The sequence below is a fragment of the Siphateles boraxobius genome, unplaced genomic scaffold (assembly GCF_051911475.1).
Source record: "Siphateles boraxobius isolate OS27281-9 unplaced genomic scaffold, OSU_SipBor_1 86, whole genome shotgun sequence".
In the NCBI taxonomy this organism is placed as follows: Eukaryota; Metazoa; Chordata; class Actinopteri; order Cypriniformes; family Leuciscidae; genus Siphateles; species Siphateles boraxobius.
Window position 1 is genome coordinate 7,892,748 of NW_027509215.1, and position 16,859 is coordinate 7,909,606.

A 16,859-nucleotide genomic window follows, 5' to 3' on the forward strand; every position below is an offset into this window, starting at 1 on the left:
TTGATTGAAAATTAGTGTTTAATATTTTAGTCTAAGGCTTTTCCCAGCTAACAAAAATATGGTGTAAGAATATTTCACCTGTGTTTCCATTAAGTTATGGAAACGCCATTTCTGAAAGTTCTCTGAACGTTTAAAACATCCAGTGTTTTCAAATGTTTTAAAAACATTTTTACTTGGTTACGCAATCGTTAGGGAAAAACATTCCATTTTATAATTTTGTCAACGTTTTGGGAATGTTCATTTTGAATGTTCTAGGAACATTCTGAAACAAGAAGTAACATTTGAAAAATGTTGCTTAAACAATGTATAAATTACTTTTTTGTGCTAATGTTTTGAGAGTAATATTAAAGACCAGATAACACTGAACAAACGTTCTGTTAACATTACTGGGAGAACGTTCCCTGTTAGCTTGGTTCGAGTCTATATAGTCAATATTGCATAGGCTAAAGGCCCCGATATACTTCACGCGAGATTAAAGAACGAACTGCTCTAACGTCATTTCGAACAAAATCAGGCCAAAACGATCTTGGAGTTCAAAATAGCTTGCCAAAGCGAACTTTCTGGAAAAGCTGGCAAACATCTTTATACTACCATTGGTCCGTGGCGATTATGTAATATTTTGGTGTGCGCATCTTTTCAGGTTCATTTCTCCTGTTCAGTCTGTCGAGGTCAAACGTGACCAGCGAGTGAAAATATGAACACACAATGAAGTTGTACTTCTGATGAAACAAGACACTGACAATGTTTTTCATGTTTAATTCGGTAAAACTGCTTGATTTTAAGCAGTCTATTGTATAAAGTGCTAAATAAATAAACACGACGTGATTTTGCTCATCAGAGTGCTGAATTGCAGAGCTTGTGCAAACATCCACATTGCTATGATTAGATGCTTTTCTTATGCTTTATTAAAAAAATCCTAACTCCTTAGCGGAGGATGAAAAAGAACTTTGCTGTGAGTATATCGGGCCCTTAAAGGTGTGGCACTCCATCCAATGTTTCTATCTGTTTTTTTAATCTCATTTCCATAAAAATTGTGTCGTTTATGACTATATTTTTATCAAAAGGAGATTGAAATTGTTATATATAAGCACTTTTTTGTACGTTTTGGTTGTTGTTGAGCTTGACAGCCTCTGGTCACCATCCACTTTCATTGTGCTGAAAAGAACAACGTGAACATTTTGATAACAAGTAGATTATGGTAGACTTTTCATTTTTTTAATGCTGAAAGTAGTGGAAGTGTTTATTGTCCTCCTTAAATTTTCATCTCTGTAACGTTGGGTGGTGAAACACGTCCGTCAGAAGTTTGCGTGTGGCAGATGTTAGACATGTTTTATTTCATCATGCCTTTGGCTCTTTACTGTCAGTCTGCTCAGGTTCAGAGGAAATCCTGTTTCATTATGTGTCTCTCCTGCTAATTTAATGTTGAGTGAATGATAGCAGAGCAGAGAAGATAGCTGATTACCATGAGATTACCATGGTCTTTTTCACAGGAAACTTTGATCTCCATTAACCTCATTGTTGTCGGCAGTTGAGCTTGAGATTTCTCTTTCCCATGTGTGTGAATGGAGCTGTATATTTAGGTGACGTGGGATCCATGGGGAATGTTGGGTGTGTTAATAAGAGGTGAGCTATAGAGTTTGTCTGGCTCTCGTGCGAGCACATGTACACATGTTCGGCTGTCACGATCAGACATGTGGCTGCACATTCGTTCGCTCCCGTGGGGTCTATCGCTGCCGTGGGCCAGCTGCCGGAAAACACAACGCTGGAAAAGAGCGCCAGTAGATTTATGGAAAGGTTATGAACATTAACCTTGTTGGCTCGCCCACACAGATGCAGAGAAGCACAATATAAATACATGCACTTCCAGATTTATGCACACACACACAACTGAATCTCACGAAACCTGTTAATCTTGCATTTAAAAAAAAAATGTTTGTGCCAAATTAGCTGATAAACAGTGGTGGTCATTCAACCTATCAAGTCTGTTTACATTGTCTTTTATATTTTCATATATATATTTTTAGTGAATTTTGAGTAAATGTGTAAATTGTGTGATTTTTTTTTCTTTGTAATTAAATTTTCATGTTTCATTTAAGTAATTTTTGTTACTTAAATGTAATTGAAAATTGTAATAAAATTTTCATATTTCAATTAAGTAATTTTGTGTAAATCTTGTGCATCTAGAGAGAGATTTACACAAAATTACTTAATTGAAATATGAAAATTTTATTACAATTTTTACACATTTACTCAAGATATATTACACACATATATAAAAAAGTATATACAATATATACTGTGTGTGTTATATATATATATATATATATATACACTTACACACAAACAGTATATATATATATATATATATATAAACTGTTTGTGTGTAAGTGTATATATATATATATATATATATATATATATATATATATATATATATATATATATATATATATATATATATATATATATATATATATATATATATATATATATATATTCACATTAAAATAATGAGAGTTATAGGATGGACATGTTCTTGACAGGTTTTGGGAGATTTACTCATACTCTGATTTCCAAGCAAACAAGCTGGTCTTAATTGGACGTGTAGCACCGTGAATTAGGATGATACTGGTCATCATTTTAAGATTAAGATGTGTATAATGAACCCTGAATGTGTCTGGATGGAGCCCAATTATAGAACCGGGTGTCTGAAAAAGGAATGAGCTACTTTTACTTCGAGGTGTGTGTGTTTCTGTGTATGTGTTTGGAGTGGGGTCACTGTAAAAGAGAGCAGTGGAGCGTAATTTTAGGATGGAGACACTATTTCAGGAGCAGACGGGGTGTCAGTGGAATAACAGTCAGTCATGTGACACCTGAACTGGTTTAGAAACAAGAAACAGCAGTCACTCACTGGCTTGTGTGTGTGTGTGTATGTGTGTGTGTGTGTGTGTGTGTGTGTGTGTGTGTGTGTGTGTGTGTGTGTGTGTGTGTGTGTGTGTGTGTGTGTGTGTGTGTGTGTGTGTGTGTGTGTGTGTGTGTGTGTGTGTGTGTGTGGCCGGTTGAGTTTATTCTGTTCTGGGATTGGGGCGAAGAGTTTTAGTGAATCTAGTTTGCAAGATTTAGTTTGGGCTTCATGATTCAGTTGAGCCAGATTTTTGACAATTGGCATAATTTTACATTAAGTCCTATTCAGATCCAACATAATAAAGTGGCAAGTAATAAAAATCTATTTCTTCCTTATAAATTTGAATAAATACACTACTGTTCATAAGAGACTTTCAGAACTGTAGAGTATATTAATAATATAGTAATAAAATATGTTCTTTTTTTTATAATGAGATGTTTATGTATGGGTAAATATGTAACTGATATAATACTTAAACTCTTTTAAAGTTTTGCCATCATGAAGCTTAAACTTTGCCAAACAGACAAGTCCATCCTCAGATGTGTTAAAGGTTTAGTTCACCCAAAAATGAAAATGTTGTCAGTAATTACACTCCCTCATGTCGGTCCAAACCTGTAAGACTTTCATTCATCTTCAGAACACAAATGAAGATCTTTTTGATGAAATCTGAGAGCTTTTTTAAAAGCTTCAATTAAATCTGTTCATTATAAGCGATCAAGTCTTCAGAAAATTTGAACTAAACCACTGAATTCATATGGATTCGTTGTTCGATCTTTTTGAAGCTTCAAATTGGTAGTTGCGTAGCTGTCAATGGAGGGACTCAGGGACAGAAAGCTCTCAGGTTTCATCAAAAAGATCTTCATTTGTGTTTTGAAGATAAACAAAAGTCTTACAGGTTTGGAACGACATGAAGGTGAATAATTAATGACAGAATTTTCCTTTTTGGGTGAATTAACCCTTTAATACCTTGGGAGCTTGTAAACATGACTTTTCTTTATCCAGACAGTATGCTGCCTCAATGAAATGGTACAGTTGCGGTATTTGTTTTTGCAATATTTGTTTTTGTTTTTGGCAGGCTCAACTAAAACATACGGGACCAGTTAAGTTCTTAGATCTAATGCAGGGGGGGGGGGGAGGGGGGGGGGCGATCAATCACATAGACGTTCACTAATATTGATTAATGAATGTTGTATTGTTATCAAGATTGTGCGCTAGTCAACCCTGTTGTACAATTCAACGATTTCCCATGAAGTCAGACGACTCAACTGAAATGTCTGAAGGAAATTTATGGTGTGTGCGTGCACCGTTTCCTTACTTTCCTTTTATTTAAGAGCTCTATCGGCTTGTCAGATTGTATTGTTGTACTATGAGGAATTATTGCGCTCTGGTTGGTTCAGCCACAAGAACTACAATATAATTCATAACTAGGGTATTTATCAGAGAGATGTCTGGGAAGCAGGAAGAGGAGAGAGACGGAGCGCAAAAGAATATAAATAGAGGGAGCTGGAAGATGAATAGAGTAATATGTGGAGGAATACGCCAGGGCACGTCGAGTTTACTGGAAAGGAAAGTAGATGGTATACACAAACAGGGTGACGAGGGTCATGTTGACAGCCCCAGGCATATATGTGCACTTCTGCATGTGTGTATGTTAACGGAAAGCCACAAAGGGCCCACAGAGTTCCCACATCTCCATTAAGAGTCTGCGAAATGCAGGCATCAGGGCTCGAGAGGTCAGAGGAGGAGGAGGATGAGAGAGACAGAGAAACAGTGAATCTTACACTTGTTTTGCATTCGTACAAGACATTATTGGACAGTTGGGACAGAAAGGCCATTATTTTTTCATATCAAATAAAAGAACGGAGTAAAATGAGATCAGAGGCTGTATAAATACATATGAATCCCAGCCGATGGCGCAATTGGTGCTATACTGACATTTGGCATGTCATTTTTTCCATCCTTGTCCATTTTTTCTCCATTTGTTATTGGCAACATGAAACGCAGGGAAAAGTAATGTAATTTAGTACAATCCTTAAAAAGTTGTGGAAAATTTAATTTAATTCATATTTATTTGAATTGCGATTTTCACAATACATAGTGTTTCAAAGCAGCTTTACAGAAATTGTATGTCTACATCACAGTTTAGAGGGATCTGTTATCAGATGTGACTGTGTCCAACTAATGTCCATATGTCAGAAATATACAGTTCTAAGATAATACAAATCATGTAGATAGCTAACGCCATGTATTCAGTTAGGGAGAAAAATTGGGCTGTTGATTCAGAGCTGGCGTCGTCTCTTCACAGGTGTTGGGTCATCTGAAATCTTCGTAAGATACTGGAGCTGGCGTACTCTCTAGTTAACTCGGGATGGGAAAATAATTAGCGTAGCTGCTGCGCATAAAATTTCAGGCAGTAGATAATCATGTGCATTTGATCTGATATAACTGGAATGCAAGGCTATGAGATGCATTATGTGAATGCTTTGCTAAAGAGATGTGTCTTTAATCTAGATTTGATAGTGTCTCTGAGCCCAGAACATTATCAGGAAGACTATTCCAGAGTTTAGGAGCCAAATGTGAAAATGCTCTCCCTCCTTTAGTGGACTTAGATACTATCAGAAGCCCAGAGTTTTGTGACCTTAAAGACTGTGATGGATTACAGCGCAATATAAGTTTGGTTAGGAGCAAAACCATTTAGTAGCCATACTTTGTAATTAATACGGAATTTAATAGGTAACCAGTGGATATGATAAAATTGGGGTTATATGGTCATATTTTCTTGACCTGGTAAGAACTCTAGCAGCTGTATTTATATATATTTTTAAACTAATTGTAGCTTGTTTATTGAGGATGCAGGACAACCACCTAGTAATGCATTACAGTAATCTAGTCTAGAGGTCATTTCTGAGGTGGAAGAAGGCTGTTTTTGTAACACATGAAATATGATTTTCCAAAGACAAGTTGTTGTCTAGTTGTAACGGTGGCTGTTTCAGTAAAGACAGGGCATTGGATCCAGGTGCAGTTTGACACTTATTTTTAACAATACAATCAGAAAGTAAACCAGGCAAAAAACAAAACAATCCAAACACAGGAAAATCCAGAAACTGAACCGAAACATCCAACAAAGGACAACACCAGACACAGAACATGAGAAACACTAGGGTATACAGTATATACACTCAAGGGGAGATTGGTAAACAAGACACACCTGGGAACAATCAGGAACTAATCAACAAGAAAAACTACAAAAGACTAAAAAACATGGCACAGAAATGACATAAATCCACACAAGACAAGAGGAACACTAGACAGGAATCATGACACTAGTATAACACCCAGGAATTGGATGTAACAGTACATAGATAACATTTTCTGTGTAGGTTTTTGGTCCAATAAGTAAAACCTCAGTCTTATCTGAATTTAATAGAAAATTGCTGGTCATCCAAGACTGTATATCTTTAAACACACTCTGTCAACTCGTGATCAGATGAAATAGGCATATATAATATAATCAGCATAACAGTGGAAACTAATAAAGTGTCAGTATTGAAAATAGCAGAGGACCTAAAACAGACCCTTGCAGCACTCCATAATTTATTGACTTTAACTTGAATAATCGGCCTTTAAATAAACAAAATGGTAACGGCCAGATAGTTACAACCTTAACCACCGTAATGTGGTCAGGCTAGAAATCTGTTTTTGTAATCTCATTAAAATGTTTTTTTTTTAATAAACATCCAGTAATACTAAAAGACTAAAAAAAATCATGGAAATTAATTGGGCAGATGGTGTACAGATCCTGGAAAGGCCGTTTGCGTCCTATTTTACTTCTGTGATGTGACATATTTCTGAGTTAAACAGAATGTAGATATATGATTTTATGCCATTGAATCAAGGTAGTAAATATGGTAAATTTTTAAGCCCTGTATTTCCATTCTCATATATGAGAGCAGATGAGATTGGGGGCAACCCTCTTTTCCACAAGGGTGATTCCTTTTCCTCATTAAAAATCAGTTCAGTTCACTTAAAGGTGCAGTGTGTGATTTTTAGCGGCATCTAGTGGTGAGGTTATGAATTGCAACCAACAAAAGTTACGGTGGCCGACAAGAAAATATGTCATCGTCTGAGACAGCAGAGAGTAGCCAGTTCAGCAATGAGGTTTCTTTACAAGGATAAATTAAGAAATTATGTTTACTTAATTATTCAGTAAAACTATATGTTATTGCGAATATTATTGTTACTTGTCCATCATTGTGTCTGTGTTTTATTCGCTGAACTAAGCTTGCTTCCTTGCACGAAGAGCAACATAGTAACGAAACGCGTTTGTCCGTTTAGGGCTACTGTAGAAACATTTCCGCGCATTTCAATGTAAGGGAACCCGCGGTGTGTGTAGACAGAAACTGCTCATTCTAAGGTAATATAAATATAACGGTATAAATATAACCACTGAAAACTTCTTTTTCAAGGTAGTGAGGAAACGCGCTCTGTAGCACTGTGTGTTTGCTGTCGGCTACGGTAAAAACATGATGACACAATATGTCGACCTCCATAGAAGGGGGCGACCGCGGTTATGGAGATATAAATGTCTCATTCTAAGGTAATAAAAACATAACGGTTCATTATGCAAGGTCTTTATACACCACTGAAAACATAGTTATGGATCTTATATTGCATTTCTGTCAATAGATTCTCAGAAATATTACACAATGCACCTTTAAATTCAGTAGAATCAAATTCCATTTGATTGAACTGAACTAAACATACATTAATTTGTTTTAGTTCAGTAAAGCTTCTTATGAATCCCTGCAGGGACGATTCACAGAGATAACAGGAAAATCGATTGTGTACACACAGTCAGCATATATTTAAGGAAATTAAGGAGCAGAGGAGAAAAACACACTGTAGAAAAGGAGGCCTGGACTTCATTGGTGGTATCGGTCCTGAGAATGAACGTTTATGATACTGTTTTGAGTCACCATTTGATGTTCAATGTAAAATCTGGATTCTAAAGCTAAACTAGTTGAGAACCACTAGTGTATAATGTGGTTATAGGGGTCTATAATGTTATTCATCACCATGTATAGATTGTAAATAGCAGTTGTGTATTTTCAATAACTCTGTGGCTCTGGGAAGGATCACAGCTGGGAGTGAATCTCAATAGAGCTCAGCTGTAGATACACAGGATCTCTACGTGTGTGTTTGTGTGTGTGTTCTCTATCCGCTGTTCTCGACATCCTTCAGCGAGGCACAGCTTGAGGGATATATAGTTGCCATAGAAACGGCAGCAAGCCTGTTATCAGTGTAAGTGTAATGAGAAAAAATGCAATTTCAGCCAGCACACATGCACACACACGCAAACACACTGCCAGTGGACGACCGTAGTGGCACCTTTGCTTTGCTTCGCTGTCTCGTTTCACAATTCATCTAACAAAAGGCATAGATGTTCTCCTGGCATATTCGTTTGAGTTCAGTGTCATTTAATATGCATAGAAACCTGTTTTAGCACTGCTAACTGAATTGATGTATCAACTTGGTCTCAGATTTGTGGGAATAAAAACAGACCCAAATAAGTCAATAGTTGTCATACAGTAAGAGTATATAGAGCTATAAAATTAATAATAGATCAGATAATTTGATGAGAAGCATTTGCGTTCATATTGAGATTTGTTACTTTTGATCACAGACTTTGGTATCTTGGTTTGAGCACAGTTTGAGACATCAGTCCCTTTCACACATACTGTTTTTACTGGTAAATTTACTGGTAAATTACTGTTAAGAGATCATGTGTGAACAAGACCCTTTAAAAAAACAAACAAAAAAATCGGTAAATCAGTTCTGGCAATTAAAGAGTATGAGAAGTTGTAACATTACCAGTAAATTACTATATAATGATGTGTGTGAACAAACAATGAAGATTACCGGTATGAGAACGTACGCACTTGCATAAATTGTTCGTAAATTATTTTTTAACTTACACTCATGAGATGAGACAATAATATTTTATCACTTTTTGATATTTTATAACGATGATATTTTAACACTATTTTTTTTACATCTATTTTTTTACAATAGTATTTTATTCGACTAATTAAAATAATGCAGGTGCATTTTTAAATGTTTTTTAACTAATCTAGGGCTGTCATTAACGACTATTTCGGCAATCGAGTAATCAGTTGATTATTTTGACTATTAATCAAGTAATCTGACTTTTGGGGGGGGTGGAACAACCTTTAAAATTAATTAAAATGCATATTAAATTCAATAATAATTGATTCAAATTAAGTAATCATTCTGGTAATTTTATGTGTGAAAGATGCTATTATTATTGGTATAATTGATGCTATCTCTTCTAAAGGAGGCACATGTGAGATAACTGGGATCTTTTTCTCAGGGTTACTGACTTTTAAGATCTCCACTCATGAAAATGAATAAAAATTTAAAACGTAATGGACATTTCTCTTTTCATGCTCAGCTCTAAAGTATTTAATTGACTAAAATAGCTCCTTTTAAGTGAGTCCTTATTCAGTAATAACAGGAAAAGTTATGGAAAAATTTAGGTCATAAAGTGTGGGAACTCTACGGAGAAAAAGTCTCTCCTTTTATAGATTTTTTTTCTGTATGTAAGCAGAACTTTTAGAATGTGAAATTGGATTGGATTAATTGGATTTGTTTATTGGATTGAAAAAAATGTGTGCATGTAAACATATTGTGGTTGCTATTGTTTTATAAAAGCAATAAATCACGTCCCGTAGTAATTTCATAAACAGATACTGATGCCAAAGCTTTCGAAGGATATATAATTTGTCAACATTCTGAACATTAGTAGACCGTTTTTTAATGTAGTTAATGTAAACAAAGGTAAACAAAGTGACATTGACCGCCATCTGGCATCAGTTGTGCCAACAGGTTAAAGGGTTTTTGCATTGTGTGTGAACAACACACCTAACAACACCCCACAACCATGGTAAAATCACAGTAAAGCACAACATCTCAGTTTATTGCTTTAATGAGCCACTAGAGTAAACCAAACTAGTTCTGAGTAAATCTGACTGCTCACCTGCTCATCTCCGCTCAAGTCGTTTCTCTGTGTGCTACTGTGTTCTGCATTGGCATGAAGGCTGAATATGAGAATGAGGCCTTTTACATAACAAGTCATGAAGAGAGAGAGAGAGAGAGAGAGAGAGAGAGAGAGAGAGAGAGAGAGAGAGAGAGAGAGAGAGAGAGAGAGAGAGAGAGAGCTCCATGTTGCTGCCACTTGGCGATGACCTAAAATGTAGGCGCACACAGTCACACATCAAAACGAATAACGATCCAATGCTGCGCTCATGAATTCTAGGTCACTAAGTCCCGCCCCCATGCATGTTTTTCTTTTTTCATTTCAAAGTGCAGCAGTAATGTGATGTGCTGCTGGAGTTGGCCCGAGGCAAGTGTGTGTGCGCGTTTGTTTATGAGCGTGCATTTATACATATTTATGGTGTGGTATACTTGGTGTATACCAAGACATGTGTGTCTGTGTGTGTGTGTGTGTGTGTGTGTGTGTGTGTGTGTGTGTGTGTGTGTGTGTGTGTGTGTGTGTGTGTGTGTGTGTGTGTGTGTGTGTGTGTGTGTGTGTGTGTGTGTGTGTGTGTGTGTCTCAGCAGCTGGAGTGGTGATTTCTGCTGACAAATTCTCCATGTTGTCCTTCATCCTCAGTGGTCACACTACATCTGCCTCACAAATAGGCCTGTCCGTGTTCATGTGTGTGTGTCAGTATGATGGCTGGATGGTATGATGGCATATACTGCTTTAAGCTATTTACTTGTGAGAGCGATGAAGGAACGTAAAAGCTCAGGAGACTTTAAGATCTGGTTAGACTTCAATTTTTATCCTAAAATTCCTTAGGAAAAATAGGAATAGAAAAGAGGAATATGAATATGAGTCAATATTGGTAATACAGTAAGAATATAGACCTATAAAATAAAGGTACACTACCTTTACAACTACCACTAACTTCTCTTTTTTAAATTTGGTAATAATAATTGTTTCTTGAGCATTAAATCATCATATTAGAATGATTTCCGAAGGATCATGTGACACTGAAGACTGGAGTAATGATGCTGAAAATTCAGCTTTACATCACAGGAATAAATTAAATTTTAAAATATGTTCACAGAAAACACTAACATACTTTAAATTGTAATATTTCACTATATTACTTTTTGTACTGTATTTTTAATCAAATAAATGCAGTGTTGATGAGAATAAGAGACTTTTTCTTTCAGAAACATTAAAACAATCTTACTGATTCCAAACATTTGTTTCATTGCTGCCTGGGAAAAGTTATTGCGATATTAATATGATCATATTTGTGATGTCTCTTTTCTCTTTTACATCATTATCTCCTGCTCTGTGTATTTATGTGGGTTTATTTAGTCCTGATGGGTAAAATCCAGCATGTAAGTGCTCTGTTGGTTTTATTAGGACTGATGTAGTCTCATACGGCTCGCCCACAGACACAAAAAAATGACAATATTATATTTAAAATCACAAGCTCCAATCTAAATGGCTATGTGCAACTTCCGGGAATAAGGCTCCACAAATTTATAGGAAGAAATATGGATTTTTATAAATAAAATTAATATTAACTTTGTAGATTTTTTGATTTGTAAATGTTGATATTAGACTATTTTACTCAAAATTTTAGATTTTATGCTTCTGTAATGCTTTATTGTTGAATTCGATTGTTGTTGACTGTTGATTTGTTATGTTAGAAACATGCTAATGAAAAAAACAATTATACTTCTCATGATATTTCCCATGCACTTTTTTATGCATTTTTATATGATACACATAAAGGGATAGTTCACTTAAAAATAAAAAAAATAAATCTGTCATTTACTCACCCTAAAGTTGTTTCAAACCTGTATGAGTTTCTTTATTCTGCAAAAAGAGGCCCGACCAAAAATCAAGATATATGGGTCAAAAATGTCCCTATATTTACATTTTTTCATTTAGCTGACGCTTTTATCCAAAGCGACTTACAATTGCTATATATGTCAGAGGTCGCACGCCTCTGGAGCAACTAGGGGTTAAAGGTCTTGCTCAGGGACACATTGGTGTCTCACAGTGGATTCGAACCCGGGTCTCTCACACCAAAGGCATGTGTCTTATCCACTGCGCCATCACCACCCTATATGAGTTCTTGTTTTTAATACTGTGTTCCCGAATATCAGCATAATATTATATATAGTTCAATAAATAAGAAATTAATGTTAATTTACCTTCATTTTAAACATGGGAGGGAGATGGGCTTTGTTTGAAACGGGCCGTGGACTACAGTGTGGAAAGAGACCGCAGTGGATCTGAGCTAAATGTTATTGACAAGCAGCTATTTTAGGTCTGGCTCACGGCTGCCAAACGCATGATGTATAGAGCTGCTGTGTTTGGCACCAAATAGCGCTGTCATTTTGTTTGTGTTAGTGAGTGTGATGCAAACCTCTAAATGTCCTGCTTGATTTAGTGAAGTTGACGTGAAGATGCTTTCTGCAACACATCAGAGTGTCTGTCCAGCCCTGAGTGAGCACTACTGGCCATCATTGCCTATATTGCAGTGTATATATTGACCTAGCTTAAATATTGCAGGATTTTTTGTGTGTTTCTCAAACAGTAGAGTGTTGGCGCTTGCAACGCCAACGTCATGGGTTCGATTCCCAGGGAAAGCAAAAACTGATAAGGCAAAGCAAGTTTATTTATATAGCACATTTCATACACTATGGCAATTCAAAGTGCTTTACAGAAAGTAATTAAAATAAATTAAAACAGTTATAAAAGAAATTAAAAGAGTAAAAATATGATACATGGATAAATTTCTCATCTGGCAAAACATCGGTGGAGCATATTTTTCACAACTCCCAGTTTTTCATTCTGAGATAAGAAGGTAAATTTGTACCTTGAAATGCAATGTAAGTCGCTTTGGATAAAAGTGTCTGACAAAATGCATAAATGTAAATGTAAAATTCAGCGAAACCATGATTGCAACCAAACAGTTAATAGATTTTTGCAAACACATCTTCAGCACTGATAAAATCTATGTCCGAAATCCAGTCCTGTTTTTTATTTTCTCAGTTTTTGCCTTTGTTAATGTCCTAGTGTTACATTATCCACAAAAGTCATCATATTGTCATGATCAATATTGTCTTAAATTCACTTTAATAGATGTCTCAGCAGCAACTCAAATACTGGGGTTTTAGTTTTCAGTGGGGAAACAATCCCATCTGACTGAATTTGTTGATTTGGCCGGTAATTAAATCTGTAAAATAAAAGGTATTGTAGACATACACATTTACAAGAAGTCCCGTATCATGTTAACGCTGACTTGCTTTCTTCCACTGCAAACCTCTTGTAGCTTCTTGTTTTTTCAACTTGCTTGTAAAAACTGCTCTATGTATTGGCTTTATTTAAAGTGTAAAAAACAGAGACAACTGCAAAAGCTGACGGCAGCAATATTTTATGGGATGGACAGTCACTCTTGAGATCTATTGTTAAAGTTTTCCCTTTATTATTGTTGTTCCCACCTAGGGTTAGGAATCGAAAATCGATTCCAATTCCGGAATTGGATACTGAGGTCAGGAATTTGACACATGTTTGATGTTGATTCCTCTTATCGATTCCTTTGTGTGCATATTAATATGATTTTAAACCATTCAAGCGCAAGAAGACCCGTGCACTGTTTTCTTTGTTGCACACACATCCAATGTGTCTGTATAGTGAGCGATACTGAGTTCTCTTCCGCATCTTTTTGCAGTTGAAAGGACAAATACACACAAAAATATATCAAAATATCCTTGTAAATACAGCCGATTATGTCTTAAGTGAACATAAACAGTCGACAAAGAAAACGCATGTGTATCAGTATATTGGATCTGTGCAGCTCTTAAAGTGACAGCAGCCTAATATTCCTGCTGCCGTCTCTATAATAACGATAATCAATCAACAAAAGATAAAGAGCAAATTCAGTCACTGTTCTTGACTGAATAACTTGTGTAACTATATTTGTAGTGTATATTTAATTTATAAAGTGCTATTTTGCATTTGATTACAGTTTATGTACCTGAATACCTGAAAATCTTAAAACCCTGTTAATTTCAATCGTATCTTTGTTCAGTTGCGATTTCTGGTTTGTTTATTTGTTTTTTTTTAAATACTGAGTTTTGTTCATGATATTCCTCTACAATTAAATATTTTGAAATAAGACTTAGAATGAATGTGAATGATATCTAAGTTTTATTTTTTTACCTTAATGGAATCGAAATTAGGAATTGACAAGAATCGGAATCGGTAAGCAGAATAGGAATGGGAATCGTTAAAAATAAAATGATACCCAACCCTATTACCACCAGTGACTGTAAATTGTGCTCTGCCACGCCCTCAATGTGACATCATCAGCTTCTGTGGTAACAGCAATGTCTTTAATTGGTGGCTCTTTTGCTTTAGGGTTATACATAGTTCTTCACTGTGAATTCAGCATTTAAACTTGATCGATTTGAAAAAATAATAATAATAAGTTGAGCGAAACTAACTAACATGATTTAAAGTAATAGTTCTGCCAAAATATAACGTCTATATGTAATGTTTTACATGAAGAACACTTTCTATGACCCCCCAACATCTTGCTTTGACATCCTATGGGGGATCAAGTCACCTTTAGGGGCGTCAGACACCTGCCCCCCCCCCCCCCCCCCCCCCCCCCCCCCCCCACCCACCTCTGTATAATTCACACCCTTGAGATGAAATAACTTCTTTGTTTGCTAACAGGCAATAGTGCAGCATACTTAACACCACAGAACAACAAGAAACTTCACATTCTTTCTTGCGTGTATTGTGAATGCGCTAGATTTGCAAGTTTATATGGTGAAAGATGATGACAGAATATTAATTTGTGGGTGATCTATTTCTTTAAGATCTCAAACCACAAACTGGATTTTTCCTCCACCCCATCCACCAGCTTATTTGTGTATTAATTATTCTGCCAAAAACACGAGAGTGTGAGAGAGGATGAAAAGATAACCATGGAAGGATTAAAGGAATCCTGCTATAAATGGACTGTTTTGTTCCTGATTAGCTTTTTGAATTATAATGAGGCATGAGAATTTCATTTCCCTCTGTGTGTGTGCTGTCATCTGGCTTTGCCAGTTTCAGATATAGAGAGAATATGTTAATTTCACCCAAGAAACATATAGACACACACAACTGGGTATGTCTTTATGTTCCAATACTAACCGTTTAAGTCAAATCAAGTCAACTTTATTTATATAGGGCTTTATATAATACAGGTGAAACTCGAAAAATTAGAATATCATGCAAAAGTTATAATTTTGATGATTATGGCTTACAGCTTATGAAAACCCCAAATTCAAAATCGCAGAAAATTAGAATATTACATGAAATCAGTAAAAAAAAGGATTTTAAATACAGAAATGTCGGCCCTCTGAAAAGTATAATCATGCATTTGTATATTAAATATATTAGTTTCACCTTTTAATTTGAATTACTGAAATACATGAACTGTTGCTCGATATTCTAATTTTTCGAGTTTCACTGTACAGGGATAATTTACAGGGATGAACAGGAACATAATGATTCAATGATGTAAACAGTTTTCAGTTCTGCTTCAGTTCAATCAGGCTGCATATAAAATCACGCACTATTGTTACACATTGCATGCAAAACGGTTATTACGGCACATTAAAAAGAAAACTACTGATTTAAAAAAGTGAACTAAAATAATAATCAATGAAATATAAATGAAAAGGCAAAACTAAATGAAACTGTGGTTGAAAAACGAACTAAAATAAATTTTAATCTAAATTATTTATTTGTTTGTTCGTTTGTTTGTTTATTTCCGACCACTGCAATTTTATCTATTACATTTCATTAATTCATATTTTAAAGTTTAGTTTTAGATTTAGTAAACACTAATGAGCCTGTTTTTTTTTTTTCATGTAAATAGCTGTGGTCATGTTCTGTTGATTTCTCAGCTGTTTCCTTAATGCAAGAATTCATTTCAACAGAAAACGCAATAACCTTGATGTGCCACACAGACTCTCTCTATTCTCCAGCCTGCTTAAGCAGATTCACTTGTTGATGGCGGGAGCTTTGGAGAGACGGGGGAATATTACAACTTAAAGGTCACTGTCTCAGACCCCATTACTGTCTGAGACGCTTTATCATTCCCAGCATATCTCATAAGCGCATACATCTCTGCTTTAGTCTGCACTTCATTTCTTCTGTTTGCCTTTGCAGGGCTTTTTCATTTTCACAAAAGATGGAGCTATTCATTTTGCTTTCGCGTTCTGTCCACCTCGCGACAGATAATGCAGCTCTAGCCCACAGGAGGGAAGAACGTCTCTCTCTCTCTCTCTCTCTCTCTCAGTCTCACTGCAGCTCTAATGCACAGGTAAAAAAACGTCTTCCCTATTGGAGATATAAAAAGAAACCCATAAAGCCAGAAAACAAAGGGAATAGCTCATCCCAAAATGAACATTCTGTCATAATCATGAGAGTTATTGGGGACTGGAGCCCTCAAGCTCCCCAAAAAAAAAAAAAAACTCACCATAAAAGTATTATATAGTCCATATGCTATATACCAAGTCTTCTGATATCATACGATAGCTTTGTGTGAGAAACAGACACATTTATGTTGTTTGCTGCAGATATGAAGCTCTCAAATCAAATATGGCTCCACATTCGATGTCAGTGATGATGTGTCCTACACGGTGAACGTGCTTTCACCAAGTACCACATGTTCCTGGATCAACATCTTTGTTGATCCTGGAACAACTTTCAGATCAACCAATCATATTTGAGGGACAGGTTTACAGTTTATGTCAAGATTAGGCTTAGAACCAATGTAAGGTGCTTCAACATCAGTGTTATTCACCTATCATTTCCCTCTGATTTTAGGGAAAAGTTATGG

General features: G+C 35.8%; 1 protein-coding gene across 2 annotated transcripts in view; it reads left to right on the forward strand.

Annotated features, from left to right (window-relative positions):
- Positions 1-16,859, forward strand: part of LOC143731314 (CUGBP Elav-like family member 5) — a 224,452-nt gene that overhangs the window by 10,562 nt on the left and 197,031 nt on the right. The gene's annotated exons all lie outside the window — the stretch shown is intronic.